The sequence below is a fragment of the Dama dama genome, chromosome 18 (assembly GCF_033118175.1).
Source record: "Dama dama isolate Ldn47 chromosome 18, ASM3311817v1, whole genome shotgun sequence".
In the NCBI taxonomy this organism is placed as follows: Eukaryota; Metazoa; Chordata; class Mammalia; order Artiodactyla; family Cervidae; genus Dama; species Dama dama.
Window position 1 is genome coordinate 18,259,415 of NC_083698.1, and position 24,379 is coordinate 18,283,793.

Genomic DNA, 24,379 nt, shown 5'->3' on the forward strand with positions numbered 1-24,379 from the left:
TTTGTATTTCAATACAAATTGTGAAATTATTTGTTCTAGTTCTCTGAAAAATACCACTGGTAACTTGATAGGGATTGCATTGAATCTATAGATTGCTTTGGGTAGTATCCTCATTTCCACTATATTGATTCTTCCAATCCATGAACATGGTATTTCTCCATCTATTAGTGTCATCTTTGATTTCTTTCATCAATGTTTTATAGCTTTCTATATATAGCTCTTTTGTTTCTTTAGATAGATTTATTCCTAAGTATTTTATTCTTTTTGTTACAATGGTGAAAGGAATTGTTTCCTTAATTTCTCTTTCTGTTTTCTCATTGTTAGTGCATAGGAATGCAAGGGATTTCTGTGTGTTAATTTTGTATCCTGCAACTTTACTATATTCATTGATTAGCTCTAGTAATTTTCTGGTGGAGTCTTTAGGGTTTTCTATGTAGAGGATCATGTCATCTGCAAACAGTGAGAGTTTTACTTCTTTTCCAATCTGGATTCCTTTTATTTCTTTTTCTTCTCTGATTGCTGTGGCTGAAACTTCTAAAACTATGTTGAATAGTAGTGGTGAGAGTGGGCACCCTTGTTTTGTTCCTGACTTTAGGGGAAATGCTTTCAATTTTTCACCATTGAGGATAATGTTTGCTATGAGTTTATCATATATGGCTTTTATTATGTTGAGGTATGTTCCTTATATGCTTGCTTTCTGGAGAGTTTTTATCATAAATGGGTGTTGAATTTTGTCAAAGGCTTTCACTGCATCTATTGAGATAATCATATGGCTTTTATCTTTCAATTTGTTAATGTGGTGTATCACATTGATTGATTTGCTAATATTGAAGAATCCTTGCATCCCTGGAATAAAGCCCACTTGGTCATGGTGTATGATCTTTTTAATATGTTGTTGGATTCTATTTGCTAGAATTTTGTTAAGGATTTTTGCATCTATGTTCATCAGTGATATTGGCCTGTAGTTTTCTTTTTTTGTGGCATCTTTGTCTGGTTTTGGAATTAGGGTGATGGTGGCCTCATAGAATGAGTTTGGGAGTTTACCTTCCTCTGCAATTTTCTGAAGAGTTTCAGTAGGATAGGTGTTAGCTTTTCTTTGCATTTTTGGTAGAATTCATCTGTGAAGCCATCTGGTCCTGGGATTTTGTTTGTTGGAAGATTTCTGATTACAGTTTTGATTTCTTTACTTGTGATAGGTTTGTTAAGTTTTTCTATTTCTTCCTGATTCAGTTTTTGAAAGTTATACTTTTCTAAGAATTTGTCCATTTCATCCAAGTTTTCCATTTTATTGGCATATAGTTGCTGATAGTAGTCTCTTATGATCCTTTGTATTTCAGTGTTGTCTGTTGTGGTTTCTCCATTTTCATTTCTAATTTTGTTGATTTGATTCTTCTCCCTTAGTTTCTTGATGAGTCTGGCTAATGGTTTGTCAATTTTATTTATCTTTTCAAAGAACCAGCTTTTAGCTTTGTTGATTTTTGCTATGGTCTCCTTTGTTTCTTTTTCATTTATTTCTGCCCTAAAATTTATGATTTCTATCCTTCTACTAACCCTGAGGTTCTTCATTTCTTCCTTTTCTAGTTGCTTTAGGTGTAGAGTTAGGTTCTTTATTTGATTTTTCTCTTGTTTCTTGAGGTAAGCTTGTATTGCTATGAACCTTCCCCCTTAGCACTGCTTTTACTGAATCCCATAGGTTTTGGGTTGTTGTATTTTCATTTTCATTCATTTCTATGCATATTTTGATTTCTTTTTTGATTTATTCTGTGATTTGTTGGTTATTCAGAAGTGTGTTGTTTAGGCTCCATATGTTTGTACTTTTAATAGTTTTTTTTTTTTTTTTTCCGTATTTGACATCTAATCTTACTTCATTGTGATCAGAAAAGATGCCGAGATGATTTCAATTTTTTTGAATTTACCAAGGCTAGATTTATGGCCCAGGATGTGATCTATCCTGGAGAAGGTTCTGTGTGCACTTGAGAAAAAGGTGAAATTCATTGTTTTGGGGTGAAATGTCCTATAGATATCAATTAAGTCTAACTGGTCCATTGTATCATTTAAAGTTTGTGTTACCTTGTTGATTTTCTGTTTAGTTCATCTTTCCATAGGTGTGAGTGGGGTATTAAAGTCTCCCACTATTATTATATTATACAGCCACAGTTTTGTCATGCTTTGTTTATCATGTGTCTCACACCCCATTTCCTTCATTTTGATCTCATTACTTCAGAATTTTATCAAACCATGTTTTCATCATAACCCTGTAACATATGGGATAATATCCAAAATCTCTAGCCTGCCATTCAAAATATTTGCAAACTAAAGCAAAAAAGTTCTTTCTGACTTCCCTTTCATTTCTTTCACATTCTATTCCAACTAACTTTATCTTTTATCTATTTTGGTGCTCTGAGATTCTTTTTGTCTATCCTTCCAAAGGCCTCATAACCTCCTCAGATCATTTCCATTTATAACAATCATTCCTGCATTTAAAGTCAAAGAATGTTATTCTCAACTTCACTGTTACTCTGTGCTCTTCTTTAGCACAGGGCCATACATATATTTCATTAGTCTCTCCTTTGAGCATATTTTATGGCCCTTTAAATATCATCAAAAATCTTTAGTGTTCAAATGAAGCTACTTAGGAGAATACAGTACACTGAATTTCATTATTCCAGAAGACATGCTGTGACACCCTTTCTACCTTTCTCAGACCCCAGTCCCCTACCAATACAGAGGTGTATCACTTAGACTGAATTATGACACACAGAGGCTGAGGATTTTTGTTAATGAAATATTTCAACAGGGCCTAGATTCTATAGGCACATATTGCTTCTATGCTCACCACAGAATAAATAGCAAGGATAGTACTGTTTTGGTTGAACAGGTATGTGGCACAGACTTAATCTACAATTAACAAAAGTTCTAAGGTTAAAAAAATACCAAGTTTTGGTGAAAATTGGTCTAAAGTCTGAATTAGTGAACTGTAGGGAAAGAGCAAATTAGTCAAGATGGTGTGGCCAGGCTAACTTGCCCCATAGCCTCTCGCTCTTGGTGCACGATTTGTAAATAATGATTATGTAACAGCTGAGATCACTTATAGTCCTGCACATGGGTATCACAAGATACTCGCTTGGACATGGGCTGTTTTTACATATAAGCTTCACCTGAAAAGGCCCAGAGTGGTGTGGTACACCTGTATGAGCTTACCCATGAAAGCCCTGGCTGCTGCTGCATTGGGCCTACATTGGAGTGACATCATGGTTGTTACATGAGGTTATGTTATGGCTCCCTTATGGTTATGTAATGGCTGCTGCTATGGCTGCTAAGTCAGCCAGGAGAAAGGCTGTGCTATGGCTGATGTGCCAGTCAGGAGAGAATAAATGTGTCTGCAGTTCCTATGGCTCCTTGCATCTTCTTCCAGCCCCTTACATCATGCCTTGCCTACCCTGGGTTCAGCAAATAGTGCAAACAGTGTGAACAGCAAGACAACTGGCTCCACGAACAGGGTGAAGAGCAATACATGAACTTATTTTGGCATTTATTTTGAACCTATAAGTAGTGGCGTTAAATTTTTCCTGGCCTTTTATGTATGGTTTCAAATGCTCCTAATATCCTGATGTGTGCTAAGTCACTTCAGTCATGTCTGACTGTGTGACCCTATGGACTGTGGCCCACCAAGCTCCTCTGTCCATGGGATTCTCCAGGCATGAATACTGGAGTGGGTTGCCATGCCCCCCTCCAGAGGGTCTTCCCAACCCAGGGATCAAACCCGTGTCTCCTATGGCTCCTGCATTGCAGGAAGATTCTTTACCACTGAGTCAGTGGGGAAGTCCTAATATCCTGGTACCTCATAATAAAAAATAATAATAATAATCTTTTCTGATGTCCCTAAAGTTATCAAAATATTCCCCAGTTTTTAATATTTCAGAACTTAAAAATATATCTCCTAGACAACCTCTTGTGCACAGAAAATAATTTGACCACCTGTACCAATGTATAGAAAATAGAGTCATTCATATTGGTTCAAGGGCTCTAAGTGGATCAGATAGACAGCTGATTAAAATAGAAAATTAAAAAATAGTTTATGTATAAAATAGTTCTAAAGTTCAGCTAGACTTAAGAACCTACACCTAGAAGACAGAAGAAATAGAGAAGTGCTTTTGGTTCATAAATTTTATTGGGTAAGAATGTCTCATTTCAGTAAATTTAATTTTGCATTAATTACTGAATTTGACAATTTGAAACACAGTCATAATATAGCTTAGTGGAAATATTAATACTATAGTTTTCTAAAATAGAAAAATTGAGGGGGTTTAATGTATAGATTAAAGCAAAGAGTTTCTGTTGATCCATAGGCTGTAGATTTATTTTGGAAACTTTCTTCTGAATAGTTAATGGGGTGAAAGTGGGACAGAAGCGGGTGTGACCCTTGGGATAATGCAAATAGTTCTTGGAAGACAAACTGATCTATGTTTCAGACCTAGCTCTGCCATTCATAGATAAATATCCTTGGGAAAACTGTCTAACTTCTTAGTATATATCTCCATTTATAATAATATCTCCTTCACATACTGATAATGAAGGTTCATTAAAATAATATAAACAAATTACATAGCACTGTGTCAGGCACCTGGGCCCTTGCCCTTCCTTAATGAAAATAATTTAGATTTCCAATAATATTGTGGAAGAAAGGATTTTTTATTGTTTTTAAGGAGTAGGCATTTAAATTACTGTTAACAGAATAACAATATAATATGTAAATGGATAAGCATTTGCTCTCCCATATGCCTATCCAATAAAAATATAATGTGAGCCACACATGTAACTAAAATTTTTCTAGTAGCTGTATTTTTAAAAGTAAAAAGAAACAAATGAAATTAATTTTAATATATTTTGTTTAACCTAATATTTTCAGAATATAATGTAAATATGTAATTAATATGAAGCATTATTAAGGAGATATTCTACCTATTTTTTTGTAATAAGTCTTTGAAATTCAGTTGTTTTTCACACTTACAATGCATCTCAACTCAGAATAACCATACCTCAGGTGCTCAATAGCCCCTGTGACTAATGGCTGCTCTACTGGACTATGCAGGCCTAGGTACTTTTTGTGGAAGAAAAAGGAAAGAGGAAATCAGTCTGTACAACTGAGGACTTACTCTGAAAGAGGTTGTTTTAAACAGATAGGAAACTGTTCGTACTAAGAAGCTGATAGTGTTACCTGAACAGGTATCCATGAGGACTTTTACTTTCAAGTGACAGAACCATTGCTGGTTAATTTAGGCAGAGAATCAGATTTACTAAGGCTCAGTTCAGTTCAGTTCAGTTCAGTCGCTCAGTCGTGGCCGACTCTTTGTGACCCCATGGACTGCAGCACGCCAGGCCTCCCTGTCCATCACCAGCTCCTGGAGTTTACTCAAACTCATGTCCATTGAGTAGTGATGCCATCCAACCACCTCGTTCTCTGTTGTCCCCTTCTCCCACCTTCAATCTCTCCAAGCATCAGGGTCCTTTACAATGAGTCAGTTCTTCGCATCAGGTGGCCAAAGTATTGGAGTTTCAGCTTCAACATCAGTCCTTCCAATGAATATTCAGGACTGATTTCCTTTAGGATGGACTGATTGGCTGTCCTTCCAGTCCAAGGGACTCTCAAGAGTCTTCTCCAACACCACAGTTCAAAAGCAACAATTCTTCAGTGCTCAGCTTTCTTTACAGTCCAACTCTCACACCATACATGACTACTGGAAAAACCATAGTTTTGACTAGACAGACCTTTGTTGGCAACGTAATGTCTCTGCTTTTTAATATGCTGTCTAGGTTGGTCATAAATTTTCTTCCAAGGAGTAAGTGTCTTTTAATTTCATGGCTGCAGTCACCATCTGCAGTGATTTTGTAGCCCCCCAAAATAAAGTTTGTCACTGTTTCACTGTTTCACTGTTTCCCCATCTATTTGCCATGAAGTGATGGGACCTGATGCCATGATCTTAGTTTTCTGTTTGCTGAGTTTTAAGCCACATTTTTCCATCTCCTCTTTCACTTTCATCAAGCCTCTTTAGTTCTTGTTCGCTTTCTGCCATAAGTGTGGTGTCATCTACATATCTGAGGTTATTGATATTTCTCCCAACAATCTTGATTCCAGCTTGTGCTTCATCCAGCCCAGAGTTTCTCATGATGTACTCTGCATATAAGTTAAATAAGTAGGGTGACAATATACAGCCTTGACATACTCTGTTTCCTATTTGGAACCAGTCTGTTGTTCCATGTCCCTTTCTAACTGTTGCTTTTTGACCTGCATACAGATTTTTCAGGAGGCAGGTCAGGTGGTCTGGTATTCCAATTTCTTGAAGAATTTTCCACAGTTTGTTGTGATCCACATAATCAAAGGCTTTGGCATAGTCAATAAAGCAGAAGTAGATGTTTTTCTGGAACTCTGGCTTTTCCAATGTTCCAGTGGATGTTGGCAATTTGATCTCTGGTTCCTCTGCCTTTTCTAAATGCAGTTTGAACATCTGGAAGTTCACAGCTCATGTACTGTTGAAGTTTGACATGGAGAATTCTGAGCATTACTTTGCTAGCGTGTGAGATGAGTGCAATTGTGCAGTAGTTTGAGCATTGTTTGGCATTGCCTTTCTTTGGGATTGGGATGAAAACTGACCTTTTCCAATCCTGTGGTCACTGCTGAGTTTTCCAAATTTGCTAGCATATTGAGTGTAGCACTTTCACGGCGTCATCTTTTAGGATTTGAAATAGCTCAAGTGGAATTCCATCGCCTCCACTAGCTTTGTTCATAGTGATGCTTCTAAGGCCCATTTGACTTTGCATTCCAGGATGTCTGGCTCTATGTGAGTGATCACACCATCATGATTATCTGGGTCATGAAGATCTTTTTTGTATAGTTCTTCTGTGTTTTCTTGCCACCTCTTCTTACTAAGCTATTGGTTAACAGTCATTGTGACAGCTGGAAAACTAGACTTGGAGGCTACCTAGTCAAAGTCCAAAGCATTCTGCAGCATGCATCCATCAAGACAACACTGCTGAGAATGAGTATCTGCATTGAAAGTGCCTCCGTGATTAATGCTGCACAGTAGAGATAATGCTGGAACTCTTTCTATTGCTGCCAGCTTTGGGAGATGGATGCAACTGTTGATCTTACTGACAATATTGAAAGAATGGATTTTGCACACTCCCTACTTATGTGTATACCAGACTCTAAGCCAAGGTCTAATGTGTGTATATTATTGGTAGAAGCTAGGTCATGTGAAAACTGGGAGAAAAAATTCCGTTCCCAGAGTGGGCTGTAGTCACTGCCTCTTATCAAGAGTCTTGGGGTAGGCGATTCCCCATGAATAGAGTTGGGTGGGAGTAGGGTGATTGCTATAGTCCAAAGAAAGACATTGTCCACCTAAGAAGCTTGGGTTTTCTAGTTACTGAGTAGGATAAGATAAGGGCTCATGAAGAAGATTAGGTTTTAAAATTAATATTAAAATATTATATATATGATACCTTTTCTTTCCAGTATAAATGTAATACCCATGAAATTTATGACTATTTCATGTCAAAATTACAACATGAGAGGATTTTTAAAAGCTATGAAAGTATGTTTACTTGATCTTCAGTTTTTTCTGGAAGATGAGTTTTAACATAGCATTTAAAAACTGGAGTAGATACATGGAAATGAATGTTATTATTTTTATATTGAAAGTAATTTAAATAATTAAGACAACTAGAATGTATAGAAATCTGAATTGGCTGATAACACCCTTATTCTCTGCCTGAATATAGAACTGTTGGAGATACAGTTACAGGCAGATGAAAATGAAAATATCATTACTTTTATTGCTAGTGTGAAGAATGTGGCTTAAATAAAAACAAATTAAGTTGCTAACACTTCCCAGATGGAGACCTACCCAGTATCACTGCCTCCCATTCACTTCTTTGGGTGGCTAGGGAAAAGGAGACTAAATTCTTGGTATTTCAGAGATGTAATAGGAAACTCCACCTTATTTGGAAACCTGATCTACTAATTTCTTCCCACAACAATAGTAGGTGAGCAGTGGCCATACGAAGTGAGGAAGTGCTAGTGCAAAGGCTTGGAAACCTTTACTTAAGTTACCCTCTGTAGAGGAGCATCATGAAGAGTGAGGGATGAATATTTCCCATAACATCTCCAGCTGTTTGTTCCTCTAAACCAGCTGGCTTGGCAATGAGCCTGTGGTTTCCCAGAATGTGTCTATGGGTCCCAGAGGAGCTCACTGTCTCCAGAGCTGTACTCCGAGCTTCATGTAGCCATTCTCTAAATTCCAACAGGGCTCTGCTGTGCAGCCTGGGCCACTGGTGAGCAGTGTAGACTTTGGTTTATAGAAGGCTCTGAAAATGAATGAGAATGGTACATTATTTCAACTAATCCCAGATTCTTGCTCTACCCAGTGCTTAAAGGTCACCTTACTCCATTTCTCTTCCCACATTATTTCTAGACACACAGCCTAGTAGAGGCCATGCAGTGAGATTATACAACAACATATATTCCAAAAACAAAATGCCTCCAATACAGGAGGCCCTCATACTTGAATATCTGTTCAATGTTATCATCAGATTGCCAGGGGAAAAATTAAAGCTCAAAGACTGAAAACACAAAGAAATTAAATTCCAGAATTCTCAAGTTAAATTCCAAAACAAAGTCCCAAATCACATTCTCTTATCCCTCTGAGCTACAGATCCAATGAATTAAAGTGTAATTTTTTTCCTCTACTACTTCCTATATAATAGGATTAAAAAAAAAAAAAGACCCCGAGGCCCACTTAGTCGCTGTCTCTTTATATATCTGTTCTGAGTCCAGAAACATTAGCCTATAATACAGTCCCCAACAAAAAGTCACATATCCCCTTCAGAAAGAAATCTGGGTCAGTGACATGATAAACAGTAAGTGGTCAAACAGCCACCAGTCACACCGATTAGAAAAGTTTTTTAGATGACACATTGTCACATTTTCCCAGTTAGAATGAGGAATCAATCTCTCATCAAAAAAAATGAGGGTGCCACAATTCCAGGAGAGTGTCTGTAGTTTTTTTCCTTCAGAATTGCCTGGCACACCAAGGATGCTGGTACAACTGGCAAACTTGAAATTCTAGCCTGAACTTCCTTAGGTAATGGTTATGTTTCAAATAATAACACAGATACACACACACAAAAATGGTACAAACCCAGCAAAATTTCCCAGGTCTCCAGATATCTGGAGGGTGTTTGATAAAATACTTTCCTCAAATCATAGCCGTTGTTTTTTACATTCCAGTATCTACCATTGAGGGGCTTCCCCTACCGATGACTCAGTGGGTAAAAAATCTGCCTACAACATGGTAGATGTGGGTTCAATCCTTATGTCAGAAAGATCCCCTGGAGAAGGAAATGACAACCCACTCCAGTATTCTTGCCTGACAGAGGAGCCTGACAGGCTACAGTCCATGGGGTCACAAAGAATCAGACATGACTGAGTGAGCGCAAACACCTGTTTGCCACTGAATTTAAGGGATTATCCAAGTCAAGTCCTCCAACGCAATGGTCTCACTCCTTTGGATTGAAGTCGTATGTCACAAAGGGACAGACACGACTTAACAACTGAACAACAACCCACATGGCATCATTTAAGAGCACCCCATTGTACCTCTATAAGGTTCATATGCTCCAAGCCACCAGTAAATCCCATGGAGTACTCCAATGTAGGCAACAGGCTATATCATATAGGTGTTTCCTAAAAATTATATGATTGCACATTCTGTGCCTTTATTTCTCAGTCTGATAAATTTTCATGGCCACAGTTCAATATATGATCAAACAACTTTTATTAAGAAACACATTCATATTTGTGTTATGTTTTCTTCTTTCTGTGGAGGTAGAAATCAAACTCTGGGATATTTGAAACATTATTTTAATGATAACTAAGGAGTATTATAAGAAACACTCCCACTAACTTATGATCCTCTCCCTTTAATACAGAAAGAAACATCAGCTACAGTTTTTGCTTTTATGTTTGATAAAAGAACAGCTGATGAAATCACACTCATATATACTATCAGAAAGTGTACCTATCTTGAGAGACGACCAAGTGGAAAGTCCTGAAGACTTGAATATCTTCTCTGAACAGGTGTCAACCAACCTGGGGGCACATTTACAAATGGCATCCTGCCGTCAGCCCCTGACACCAGGTGGTTTTCTCTCGTCTTCATGGGAAAAGTTTCCATCCATTGGGATAATTGTAGCTTTTTAACACATTTCACTATAATTAGTGAATCTGCATGTCAGTGTTTTTTAGTGTATTCCCTGATTGAATTGGAGACCGTTTTAGTTCTCCCCATGACCCGTCAAAGATAAAGAATTTGTTTACTGTAAATTGCACACCACTCACTCCTATATGCCATCTGCCACACTTAACTACACAGAGTTACAGTTTTCTAATAATAGCTCTTGAGTTCAAGAAAAATCATCAGAGGTGCTAATCATACATGCTAGGGGAATATTTACCTCTCTCTATCAACCTTTTTCTTCTTGGTGGGATTTTCATCCTAGTGTATTAAGGTGAGATGACATTCTCCTTCTATTAAACAGTGCACAGTCAAACAGTCTTCAGAACTTTCCCTAAGTGGTAGTCACTTAACATAATTTGGGAGCTGCACTTCAAAGAAAGGGTATAAAGTTCCAAGTTTCAGAAAGGAATTTAGATTTTTCCATGGTTCTTATTGTCAAGTCATGGGTAAAATCTGTGAAGTTTGCTTCTGGAGCTGTCTCACCTCCTGCTTTACTGTTTTCTCCTTTTTTCTTCATCTTTTATGAAAATCTTGGGTAACCGTGAAGTTTATTTGCCATGTTCTTAATTTACTCCTCTCATTTTTTATTATTCCCAGTGGCTCTCCTTAGCAGCCATATTGGAAAGAGCAATGAACAAACTTAATGCTTTATTAACCAACAGACCTTGAATGTCAGCAAAGTCTTCTTTCAAAGAAATGATTTGTTGAAATTTACCTATCAGTGGTAATGTTGGATAGATACTGGAAGATTTTATTTGGCTGGACGTGCTCACAGTCCCTTATACTGAAATAGCTGCCCTCAAATGAGGTATCTGTTATGACTGTGGAGTCAGAACAATTAAATTTTTATTTATGAAAATGAAATACAACAGCAGCAACAACAAAACCACTAATTCACTACCTCTTTACAAAGCCCTATAGACCATTGCTCCTTGAAAGTTTTGTTTTTCTCACTTGGATAATCTTAGAGGACACGGCATGATGGAGAAAAGCCAGCTGGCTGGACGTGAAGGGCAGGTTGAATCCCTTTTTCAACATTTAATATTTATGTTCTCAAATATATCCCCAAACATTTGAGGATATTGATGTTACGACTTTATTTTGCTATCTCTGAGTCATTGCGCTGCCAGAGCCCTCATTTAACTAACTGTGATGAAAGAGCAGCACAGATAGTCTGTCCTGCAGAGGACAAGCTGTAAACTTTTCCTGTGAAATTTATCTTTTGTACTTTGATATTTTTGTTACCAAATGTCCCCTGTGCTTCACAAGCTTGTGGATAAAATGAAATTGCATTTGTATTTACGACCCACATTTCAATGGCTTTAAAACCTCTCCCAGTTTACTAGTAAGGTTCCCCTTCCCCAATTTTTCTAAGGCTCCCCAGGGATGCTTACTCATGACCATGAACCAGTTATCTCAGAATAAATAGGAATTCAGACCTTTTGTCTGGACCCCACTGAGACTGACATCTGGATAACTTTGTCTGTCAGGTAATCCAATCTGTCATCAGGTGCCTCCAGGTTCATTGGAGCCCCGTCTCCTTAAGCCAATGAGAGCAGGCTTAAGGGCCCCAGGAGATTCACTGAACTATGGTTCAGTTAAATTTTCCACTCCTCCTGGTTCTGATGCCTCATTTGCTGATCCCATTGCTATTACCACTGAATCTCTCATCTCTTTGGAGGCTTTGTTCAGCCTTGAAATCTTCTTGCATTGAGGAGGAAGACATTACTTTCCTTGGTATTACCCTCTGAAGGAAGCTGCCCACAACTAAACTACTTGGGTTCCAATTTTTATTAGTTATGCTGCTTCAGTTCTTTGGCTGCACATACACAGAGTCGTTTTACCAGACACGCCCACAGTGCAAGAATGACTGAATAAGCATGGGTTCCAAAGTTAACCAAAAATAGAATCCAGAAGCAACATTTCCGTCTATAATGCAGGTCCAAACCCCTTCTTCCTTACGTTCCATTTTCAGTCAGAAGCCCTCATTTTCCTTTATTGAAAAAAGACATGATTTTATGTTTTTATATATAAAATATACTTTAAATTTTGAACTTTAATGTTGATGGTGGATTGGTGAGTGGAAAAAAGAGGAATCATAGTCCAAGTTTTTCTCTTCCATGAGACTCCTATTCTTCTACATAAATTTGTGTCATCAAATGTAGGTATTGAGGGAGGGCTTTTTCCTCATTTCCTCTTGAGCTAAGCCATTAGGGAAGGAATGACATCTTATTTCTATCACTGATTACATATAAGCACAGATTTTTCCTCAGGTAAAACTTCTTGTAAATGTTTGCATTATTTGTGATAAAATGTTTTAGATTCTTAGAATTAATGTATTCATTTCGAGGTATGTCAAAGACCTATGATATGAGGTTAGAATGTCAGTATGAGAGTTGAGGTAATGATTGTAATGTGAAGAAAATATATGAACAACAGTCTCATTTTTTTCTAACTTGAAATAATAGCATTCATTTAACTTAAATGAAAACAGCATGAATTTAAGTGATGAAGAGATTTGTAAATTACATGGTAGGTTTTTCCCTTTTCCTCTTCTTAATTACCCATGTTCTCATTATATTTTTATTCAGCTAGCATCTATTTTAATTTTAACTAAGTTATGACTTAGAAATACCTTTATAAATTACATGTAATCCTCACTCTTAAGGAGTTCATGATCGGAAGAAACTGAATAGGTTAAACACACACACACTTTGCACTTTATTAGAAACTCGAAAAATGTCTGAGATTTCACTCTATTTAAATGCTTACCAGGGCTTCTTACATGGCTCAGTGGTAAAAAAAAAAAAATCAGCTTGCCAATGCAGGAGATACAGGGGATGTGGGTTCAATTCCTAGGTTGGGAAGATTCCCTGGAGGAGGAAATGGCAACACACTACAGTATTCTTGCCTGAAAAATTCCTTGGACAGAAGAACCTGGTGGTCTACAGTCTGTAGGGTCGCAAAGAGTTGACTGGCATAATACATGAGATTCCTGGCTCAGAGAAAAGGACAAGGTCAATCTAGTCAAAGCTATGGTTTTCCCAGTAGTCATGTACAGATGTGAGAATTGGACCATAAAGAAAGCTGAGTGCTGAAGAATTGATGCTTTCCAACTGTGGTGTTGGAGAAGACGCTGAGTCCCTTGGACAACAACAACAACTCATGCCACAGCAGGTGGCATGAACCTCATACTCTCATGGAATCCTTCCTGACCTCCACCAAATTCCATGGCGACAGTGTAAAGTGCCCAGGTAGATGTGTATATAGGAGGTTGATATCAAAGCTGAGGATCCTAAGCTTAGGAAGCTCCCAGTGTTGTAAAGACAGCTGCTAGTGAACTTGGTACAAGTCATCTTTGGTATCAACACATGTTAGGGAAAAAACCTGCCTTTTTCCCCCTCGAAGGAAGACATTATCTCTGTCTTGAAAGATAGTTTGCCATACAAACATCCTTGAAAAGATAGTTGGAAGCAAAAGCTGTCAATATCTTTGCTCAAATGGGCAAAAAGGCAAGAGCCCTATGGAAATTTTTTTCTCACCGGTTATCTAGAAACAATAGCAACAGGGTGATAAATGCTGTAGAAGAGTTATGGGTATGCCACAGAGAAGGGCACAACCAAGTCTGACTCCTAGAGTCTAGGAATAAAGAGGGTTACATTGTAACCTGATAAGAAGGGAAGAAAAACCCATACAAAAATTTTATAAGCCTTAAACACTTACTGCTGCTCCAAGACTGCCCTCTAGTGTGTGAAAAGGCTTCACCTCCCTGACATTTGACTTTGATGTCTGCAGGATGGGAAGATGACATGTGCATCTCTGAACACTGTTTTTTGTTTGTTTGTTTTTTAACATAATTCTTATTTTACATTGGAGTGTGTGTGTTATGTTGCATTAGTTCAGGTATACAGTAAAGGCAAAGTAACTCAATTATGCATATATATTTATCCATCCTTTTTAATTTTTGGCTGCACCACAAGGCATGCGAGGTCTTAGTTCCCCAACCAGGGATCAAACCCACACTCCCTGCAGTGGAAGTACTGAGCCTTAACCACTGGACTGCCAGGGAAGGCCCCTTTTCAGATTTTTTTCATGTATAGGTTATTATAGAATATTGAGTAGAGTTCCCTGTGCTATATAGTAGATCCTTGTTGATTATCTATTTTATATATAGCAGTGTGTATATGTTAATCCCAAGCTCCTAATTTCTCTCTCCCTCTCAACACTTGTTCCCTTTGGCAACAAGTTTGCTTTCAAAGTCTGTGAATCTGTTTTGTAGATAAGTTTATTTGTATCATTTTTAGTTTCCACATATAAGTGATGTCATATGACATTTATCTTTGACATTTCACTTAGCTTGCTAATCTCTAGATCCATCCATGTTGTTGCTGATGGCATTATTTCATTCTTTTTTAATGGCTGAGTAATTTTCTATTGTGTGTGTGTGTATATATATATGTGTGTCACACACATATGCTCAGCACTAAGTCATGGCTGACTCGTTGTGACCCCATGGACTGTAGCCTGCCAGGACTGTAGCCTGTAGTCTCCTCTGTCCATGGAATTTTCCAGGCAAGAATACTGGAGTTGATTACCATTTCCTTCTCATAAATATACATATGCCACATCTTTTTTATCCACTCCTCTGTAGATGGACATTTGGTTGCTTCCATGTCCTGACTATTGTAAATAGGAATGTATGTATCTTTTCAAATTATGGGTTTCACCAAATACATGCCCAGGAGAGGGATTGCGGGATCTTATAGTAGTCCTATTTTCTTTTAATGAACCTCCATACTTTCTTCATAGAGGTTGTACCAGTTATATTCCCACCAACAGTGTAGGAGCATTCCCTTTTCTCCACACCCTCTCCAACATTTATTGTTTGTAGATGTTTTGATGATGGGCATTCTGATTGGTGTGAGATGATACGTTATTGTAGTTTTGATTTGTGTTTGTTGCTCTAGAACTTAATAATATTGAGTATCTTTTCATGTGTTTTTTGATGATTTATATGTCTTCTCTGGTGAAATGTCTATTAGATTTTCTGCCTATATTTTGATTGGGTTGTTTGTATTTTTTATATTGACCTGCATGATTTGTTTGTATATTCTGAGCACTGTTGCTTTGGAGGTGAAAATTGGCTCTCTAGTATGCCACCTGGGTATCTATTTCTCTTGATGCTTCTAAGAATTTATACATATTTCTCTCGCCTTGAAGCTTTGTGCCTTTATGTGGTGAGTTTAAGGGAACATTTTCTCTTGGAACTGGACAACAGAAGAATAGCTTATTGGTTTTGATAGCTACCCTCTTACCGCCTTTAGAGTATAACTGTATGACATGAGAGTCTGTCACAAATAAAAGGAATCATGAAGACAGAATTTTAGAGCTAAAAGTTTCCTAGAGTTAACTAGTAACCCCTTCTTTTTTCCTTCCCTATTTTGTCTTTCTCAAATACTTGAACTGCTTATTATGTATTCATGAACCATGCTGGAGATACAAAAGTGAAGAACAATGGTACTTTTCCTTAATGTCCTCACAGAATAGTATGAATAAAGAAACATGGTCAGTCAATTATGAGAAACCGAGATAAATTTGAAGACAAAGGGAACTGCAAGGGGCTGTGACTAGGAAGCCTGATTCAGATAAGGAGGCCATGAATGAATATTCACAGAGGATAATTCTTGAGTTGGGTTTGGAAGGATGAGCAGGGAATATGAGGGAAAGAATGGGTAGGGAAGAAGTCTTCCCTAGTGACTCAGATGGTAAAATTCCTCCTGCAATGCAGCAGACCTGGGTTCAATCCCTGGGCTGGAAAGATCCCCTGGAGAAGGGAATGGCTACCCACTCCAATATTCTTGCCTGGAAAATTCCATGGATGTAGGAGCCTGGCAGGCTACAGTCTGTAGCATCACAAAGAGTCAGACAGGACTGAGCACTAACACAAATCCTTATCAGGGCTTTTAATCTCATGCTGAGAGTCTGGATTTTATCCCAGTTGGTACCAAGGAAATTTTGGAGGATATTTATCAAGGAAGTGATATTATCAGATTTGCATTTTAGGATGATTATTTTGGCAGCAATGTGGAGAAAAATTGAAAGGCGAAACACTGGGAACATTGGAGATCAATTAAGATACTGTTACAGTGACCTAGGCAAGAGATTGATGAGGCTCTGATTCAGCCATTAACAAATAGAATGAAAAGAGTGTCTAGACGCTAGCAATAAAAGCAATAGAATTAGTAAAAGATGAGGGGAAATGGGAGCAAGTGAGGATTCAAAGATGACTCTGAGGTATGTTGTGTAACTGGGTAGCTGGGCTATCATAAAACAGGATTTGGAGAAAGAAACTCTGATAGCAGTCAAGATTAGTTAAGGTTTTGATGTGCTGTGACTTAACCGTGTCTGGATCATCCGTACAGAAGTAGCATCTGGACTCAGGTATATAGGTATAGGAGCTCACTTTTATTGTGCTCTTACATTACTTGATCTGTATGTATTCCAATTTTTCATTTCTTTCTGCAATCCCTTTTGAAGTCATCATGCTTGAACAATGGACAGGCTATTGCAAAGCATTGCTGGTTCTCTACTTCACTGAGTACATTTCTTACCTCTGAATGCTCATATATCTAAAGGTACTTCTTTCATGTAAATCTTTGCTTCATATTGAATGTGACTTGAAATTACTGTAGGGTTTGCACCTTTATTTGAAAGTCACTTAATTCAGTGGTTCTGTGTCATGAAAATGTTTTTCAATAGAATCTGCTTTTTTTCCCTCCTCTCTGTGGGAAGTGTTTTGATTGTTCTGCAAATGTGCATAGCATTCTCAGAACTCTATTCAGCTTGCCCAATACTTTTTGAATCTGTTGTAGATTCATATGATAACAAAAAAATAGTTTCAATTCTTTTGTTACTATTTGCTGTTTGGGAATTTGGTTTCTACATTATATTTATTCAGCATGAATAATTTAAGAATAGGGTATATAATGTGGCATTTTACACACTTAAAAAAATGATTTTTGCTCCATTTCATAGTCATCTTTTGCTCCATGCTGTACAGTTGAACCTCTTAATGCAGTCAATTTTATTGGTAACTTAAGATCTACTTCATCTTTTGTATTACAGTGAATATTGAGTATAGACTTACTTTTTAAAAGATTTTTCATCTTTTTTGAAGAGAATGACTCTAAGAAGACACAAAGAAATGGTTTATTTCCATCAGAGAAATAAAACAATTAGAAAGGAAACAGCCTGAAGTATATACACTTCGTGTTAGTTGCTCAGTTGTGTCTGATTCTTTGTGACCCCATTGGCTGTAGCCTGCCAGGCTCCTACATCCATGGAATTTTCCAGGCAAGAATACTGGAGAGGGTAGCTATTTCCTTCTCCAGGGGATCTTCCTGACTGAGGGATTAAACCCAGGTCTCCTGCATTGCACATAGATTCTTTACTGTCTGAGCCACCGGGGAAGCCCTTGATCCTCTCAGATATTTTGAGTCTGCATCTTTTCCTGGGCATGTATGGTCACTTTCTAATTTTCCCTATATAAGCAGTTGCTTTAGGATGTCCTAATCTTTAATTTCTGGCTTCCAAAAGAGGGGGGAAGAAGTTATTTGGGGAGAAAGAGAGCCAGCCCTTTAGGTCCCACTTCAGTCCTGGAGGGTGAGGCTTGTCAATAATAGAAGGAGACACAACAGTGGCCACCCACATCTATCTCTGCACTTTGTGATCAGAAGCAGCAATCAGCAATCAGAGCACAGACCTCTGACATTTGGAGGTCAGGGTCATTTTTGTCACCCTGTCTCCTCCAGGCTATGTGCAGATTGCTCCAGGATCACATGCACAGCTGCCTGCCATGGAGTTGATGTTGGGAGATGGGCAGCTGCTTCTGTACTAAGAGCTGAAACTGACCAAAATTAACTGCAGTTTCCTGTCCACGCCTTCCCCTGGAAGGTCCAAGGTTTCAATAGACTCCAGCATTCGGAAATAGTCATATCAGACAGATTCTGCCAATACAGCTAGCATGTGAAATGAGTGCAAAGTAATGCTCAACATCCTTCAAACTAGGCTTCAGCAGCATGTGAACTGAGAAATTCCAGATGTTCATGCTAGGGAATTCAGAAAAACATTTACTTCTTCTTCAATAGCTACACTAAAGCCTTTGATTGTGTAGACCACAACAGACTGTGCAAGATTCTTAAAGAGGTGGGAATACCAGATCACATTACTTGCCTCCTGAGAAACCTCTATGCAGGTCAAGAAGCAACAGTAAGAACCAGACATGGAACAATGGACTGGTTCAAAATTGGGAAAGGAGTACATCAAGGTTGTATATTGTCACCCTGATGTAATTTCTGTGCAGAATACATCATGCAAAATGCTGGGCTGGATGAAGCACAAGCTGGAATCAAGATTTCTAGGAGAAATATCAATAACCTCAGATATGCCAGTATACCACCCTTATGGCAGAAAGCGAAGAGTGAAAGGTGAAAGAAGAGAGTGGAAAAAGCTGGCTTAAACTCAACATTCAGGAAACTAAGATCATGGCATCTGGTCCTATCACTTCGTGGCAAACAAATGGGGAAACAATGGAAACAGTGAGAGACTTCGGCTCTAAAATCACTGCAGATGGTGACTGCAGCCATGAAATTAAAAGATGTCTGCTGCTTGGAAGAAAAGCAATGACAAACCTAGACAGTGTATTAAAAGGCAGAGACATTACTATGCCTACAAAGGTCCATGTAATCAAAGCTATGTTTTCCCAGTAGTCATGTAAGGATGTGAGCGCTGGACAATATAAAAAAGGTTGAGCGCCAAAGAATTGATGACTTTGAATGGAGGTGCTGAAGAAGACTTTTGAGAGTCCCTTGGACTGCAAGGAGAAGAAACCAGTCAATCCTAAAGGAAATCAGTCCTGAATATTCACTGGAAGGACTGATACTGAAGTTGAAGCTCCAATACTTTGGCCACCTGATGCAAAGAGCCGACTCATTGGAAAAGACTCCGACGCTGGGAAAAATTGAAGGCAAAAGGAGTAGAGGATGACAGAGGATGAGATGGTTGGATGGAATCATCGACTCAATGGACATGGGTTTGAGCAAATTCCCAGAGCTGGTGAAGGACAGGGAAGCCTGGTGAGCTGCAGTCTGCTGCTGCTGCTGCTGCTGCTGCTAAGTCGCTTCAGTCGTGTCCGACTCTGTGCGACCCCATAGACGGCAGCCCCCCAGGCTCCCCCGTCCCTGGGATTCTCCAGGCAAGAACACTGGAGTGGGGTGCCATTGCCTTCTCCGGTGCTGCAGTCTATGGGGTCGCAAATAGTCGGACATGATGGAGTGACTGAACAGCCACCATCAGTCCATACTTAGGCTCTCCAATGTTGTCCTCTATCACTGATTTCTCATTACTGACTAGGCCATTTCTATGAGTATACACACACACCCTAGGGCCTTCTTCCTATTAAAAAGGCAATAACAAAAGCAGACTGTCTCGATCCATCATCCCGTTCTGCCTACCATTCTGTTTCCACAGCTGGTCTTCATTTTCATACTTCCTGTTGTTGTTCATTGATTAAGTCATGTCCGACTCTTTGCTACCCCATGGACCGCAGCACTCCTGGCTTCCCTGCCCTTCACCATCTCCCAGAGTTTGCTCAAACTTCACACTTCCCACTTACTCTTTTTAAAAATAATTTTTATTTATTTAATTTTATTTTTGACTGTGCTGGGTCTTCACTGCTGTCTGCAGACCTTCTCTAGTTGTAGTGAGCAAGGGCTATTCTTCTTGTACAGTGCTCAGGTTTTTCACCGTGATGCTTTGCTTATTGCGGGACACGTGCTCTAGGCGTGTGTGCTCAGTAGTTGTGGTATGTGAGCTTTGTTGCTTCACAGCACGTGGAATCTTCCTGGTCCAGGGATTGAACCCATGTCCCCTGCATTATCAGGGAAACTCTTATCCACTGTGCCACCAGGTAGTTCTTGCCACTTACTCTTTTTTTTTTTCCTTTATTTATTTATTTATTTTTTCAGTGGGTTTTGTCATACATTGATATAAATCAGCCATGGATTTACACGTATTCCCCAATCCCGATCCCCCCTCCCACCTCCCTCTCCACCTGATTCCTCTGGGTCTTCCCAGTGCACCAGGCCCGAGCACTTGTCTCATGCATTCCACCTGGGCTGGTGATCTGTTTCACCATAGATAATATACATGCTGTTCTTTCGAAACATCCCACCCTCACCTTCTCCCACAGAGTTCAAAAGTCTGTTCTGTACTTCTGTGTCTCTTTTTCTGTTTTGCATATAGGGTTGTCGTTACCATCTTTCTAAATTCCATATATATGTGTTAGTATGCTATAATGTTCTTTATCTTTCTGGCTTACTTCACTCTGTATAATGGGCTCCAGTTTCATCCATCTCATTAGAACTGGTTCAAATAAATTCTTTTTAACGGCTGAGTAATATTCCATGGTGTATATGTACCACAGCTTCCTTATCCATTCATCTGCTGATGGGCCCACTTACTCTTAATCCTGCTTCATCACTTCAATGAAACTGTTCTCGCCAGTCACCAGTGACCTCCATGTCCCCAAATTCAATGGAATACTAATTCTTGCTTTAGAGCTTGTTCTTGATATATCTTCTTCAGCTTATTTCACTCTCTCCACAGTGAAGTTCATCTAAACCCATTTTTATAATGCAGCTTACATGCTGATGATTATCAAATGTGTTTATCTATCCTGATGTTTTCTCTGAGAATGTCATATAGACAAATGCTTAATTGACACCTTTATTTGGAGGTCTGCTAAGGTTTTTAAACTCTACACATTGAAATCTGAACTCCCGACTTCACTCCCAAACCTATTAATCTCTTAGTTTGTCCTCAGATCAGTTATTTCCTCAGTGACCCAAATAGAAAGTGAGGGAATTGCTTTCATTTCCCCCTTTCTTTCATCCCCCATTCACAAACCACAAGAAAGTATTCTTAGTTCCTCTGTAATGTATCTTAAATCTGTATACTTCTATTCTTCACTATATTCTAAGCCCTAATATTTCTTACCTAGAGTGCAGCAAAAGTATCCTGACTAACCTCTCCATAATTCTCCTGTACAAACTAATGTTTAAAGAATACAATAGATCTTGCCACTTATGCTCAAAACAGTCAGTGGCTTCCCCATGCTCTTAGAATAAAATTATATCTCTTCAGTATGACCTAAAAGTCCATACCAGCTGCTTACTTAAACTTCATTGCATATTTCTCCCTCGCCTTTCTCTAGGCAAGGTCTTTTCTGATTTGGTGGAACCACTCTAAGGACAACTATTATAGTGAAAGGGTTACATGATATATGTTCTAGGGTTGACAACCAAGAGGTAATTTTTTTTTTACCCTGTTACTGAGGGTATAAACAGCCACGCTTTGGGTATGTAGATTAGTAGGAAAAGCCAGATTTATCATCTTTTCCTGCTGTTTTGACCCTCCCTTCATCACTGGCTCCCCCAAGATGTCTATAAAGACCTCTCTGCTGCTCTCCTCCAGGGCTTGCAAGAAACAGGAAGGATAAAGACAAGGCACACGTTGGGAAAACCATACCTGACCCCTCACCCTCTTGGGTGTGGAGGTAAGATTTCTTCTTTTGTATCAATATCTCTTGTCCATACTCTTAACTAGCACCTGGCTTATTTTTTATACTTTGAAGTTAAACATTCTATTGTTTAACTTACATTCTTTAATTTTTTCACATGGTATTAGTTGTCTGATTTTGTACCGCCTAGGATTAAAAAAAACAAAGTCCTGAGTGGGGAATATCTGGTGCTTATAGCAAGCATTTGTTTGGTTTGTTGTAACCAAAAATAAATTTTGGATAATATTAGAAACTGACAGTCTGAATAGATTTTTATCTCCCCTCAGTAGGATCAGAATTGCCGAATATTTCATAAATATCTGCACACGTGATTTAGTCCTTTCAGGCAACCCATAATCCGTATGCTGTAGAAGAGCGAGTGGATCAGTCATACTACTTTCATTCTGTTTTACTGAGAATTATTTATTCCTAAAAGAAAAAAGAATTATTTATTCCTTAGCAATCACTGTGCTTATGTGACATGCTACCTCATGACTACTTTACCTGATACCCATAATCCATTTGTGATGTTTAATCCTGCTCAGAACCTTAGATACCAGCTGGTTTTCCTGACAAGTCTTATAACTGATCTTTCCTGATAAGTCTTATAACTGTTCTTATTCCCTCTGTTTAGGCATATGTCCCATGTCACCCCAGAAGAGGTTGTCATGTCACACGACATGTTGTTACTGATAATTCTGGAATTATTTCCCTCTCAAAACAGTGTCTAATGTAGTGATGATTTTGGTGTGTTTTCCCTTAAGCAAGAGCAATATAATTTGACTTTAACACTGTCATTTTTAAAAATCCATTAGTAAGTTACAAGTTACTATTCCTTTTACACAAAGTGCCATTAAATAACATTGAGCTATGTACACATGTCAAGGATTTTACAGACTTGTAAAATAGCAGGCCATTTCAAGGATTTCTTTCTTGGTAGAGACATTTATAGGCAAAAGAGAAGTGAGATTAAAAAGTAAATTTAGTTTCAGGTCTAATGACAGTCATCTGGGTTGGGTGGGTTACTAGTTTCTTCAAAGAGGTTTTAATACATTTTACATCCATCAGAAATTGCTTAAACAGTTCATCAGGACTACCAATCTTTTCTTGAGATGAGGCTGTACATTATATTTCTAGAAAAAGATTCTGTCTCAGCAGATTTGGACAGTTTTTTAAAGTCCTCCTTTTGACTCAGAAAATCTTCAAAGATCTCTCTCAGACCAAAAAAAAAAAAAAAAAAAAAAAAATTCTCATTGCATATTTGTGCTAAGATCACTCACTGGGTTTTTTTTAGTTCAGTCAGTCTCTTTTACATTTTTTAATAAATGGCAAAAGTTAGACATAGGTACAATCTATGCAATATATATGGAATCATGCTTGCGATGGTGTTTCATCATATACTGATACTCCTTTCCCAGTGTAATAGGAAAATTTCCAAACAAAATCTTGTGGCAACTCAAGATCAATATTAGCTGTTTTATATAGTCTATGGACTAAAGCTTTTATATTATCTATGTTCTTTTCAACATGGCCTATTTTATTTACCTAAGTTCAATTAAAGGTGTTGATTAATGCCTTTGCTGTTAGCTTAACAAAACTTGAGCTACTCCTTTTTAAAGACAGAGAATTAATTTCTATTCAGAGATTAAAAAAAAAAATCCAGGCTCCATTATTGTTCCAGAATTTCCTTTTCTCTCCTCCCATCCATGTCCTTTCTTCTCTTCTCTCTCCTCCTTATTTATCTCCTTCTTTCCTCAACTTTTTCTCTCCTTCCTCTCCTCAATTCTCTACTTTCCAGTTCCCTTCCCTTCCTCTTTTTTTCTTTAATTTTTCCATCTTTCTTTCCCCCTTCCTTCCAAACTTCCTTACTTGTATCTGCTCTTGTCACCTTGTCTACTCTGAGGCAAGGAACCAAAGAAAAAGTGGCTGTTTTTTGTTTTTTTTTTTTCTCCTAGGATTAACCACCATCCCTAAAAATGTAGGACTGATGCTGAAGCTCCAATATTTTGGCCACCTGATGTGAAAAGCCAACTTATTGGAAAAGACCCTGATTCTGGGAAAAATTGAAGGCAAAAGGAGAAAGGGGCAACAGAAGATGAGATGGTTGGATAGCATCACCGACTCAGTGGACATGAATCAGAACAAACTACTTGATAGCGGAGGACAGGAGAGCCTGGCATGCTGCAGTTCACGGGATCGCAAAGAGTCAGACACAACTTAGCCACTGAACAACAACAAAAATCATTTTTCACCTCTAAGAACTCAAATTCATGCCAGGAGTGATGATATATATTCTTGTAAGGCTGGAATCCTATTAGTCATAGAATGGATACCAAACCAAATTCCATGCATGAAGTGCAGTTCTAATTCTTTTAGAGTGGGCTTGCCACTTAATGAAATGTATGTACTTTGCCTTCAAGTGTGACATTTCTGGTACAGTTATGATTATAAATTTGGTTTTTCTAAT

At 38.3% G+C, this 24,379-nt stretch overlaps 1 long non-coding RNA gene across 2 annotated transcripts in view; it reads left to right on the forward strand.

Annotated features, from left to right (window-relative positions):
* LOC133072757 (uncharacterized) overlaps positions 1–24,379 on the forward strand; it is a 67,372-nt gene that overhangs the window by 40,558 nt on the left and 2,435 nt on the right. Inside the window, exons 3-4 of one of the 2 annotated variants that reach the window (XR_009696807.1) lie at positions 21,828–21,909; positions 23,868–24,312. This is a non-coding gene — a long non-coding RNA (uncharacterized LOC133072757). The remainder of the gene's footprint in view (positions 1–21,827; positions 21,910–23,867; positions 24,313–24,379) is intronic. The other variant, XR_009696806.1, reaches the window with a different exon arrangement.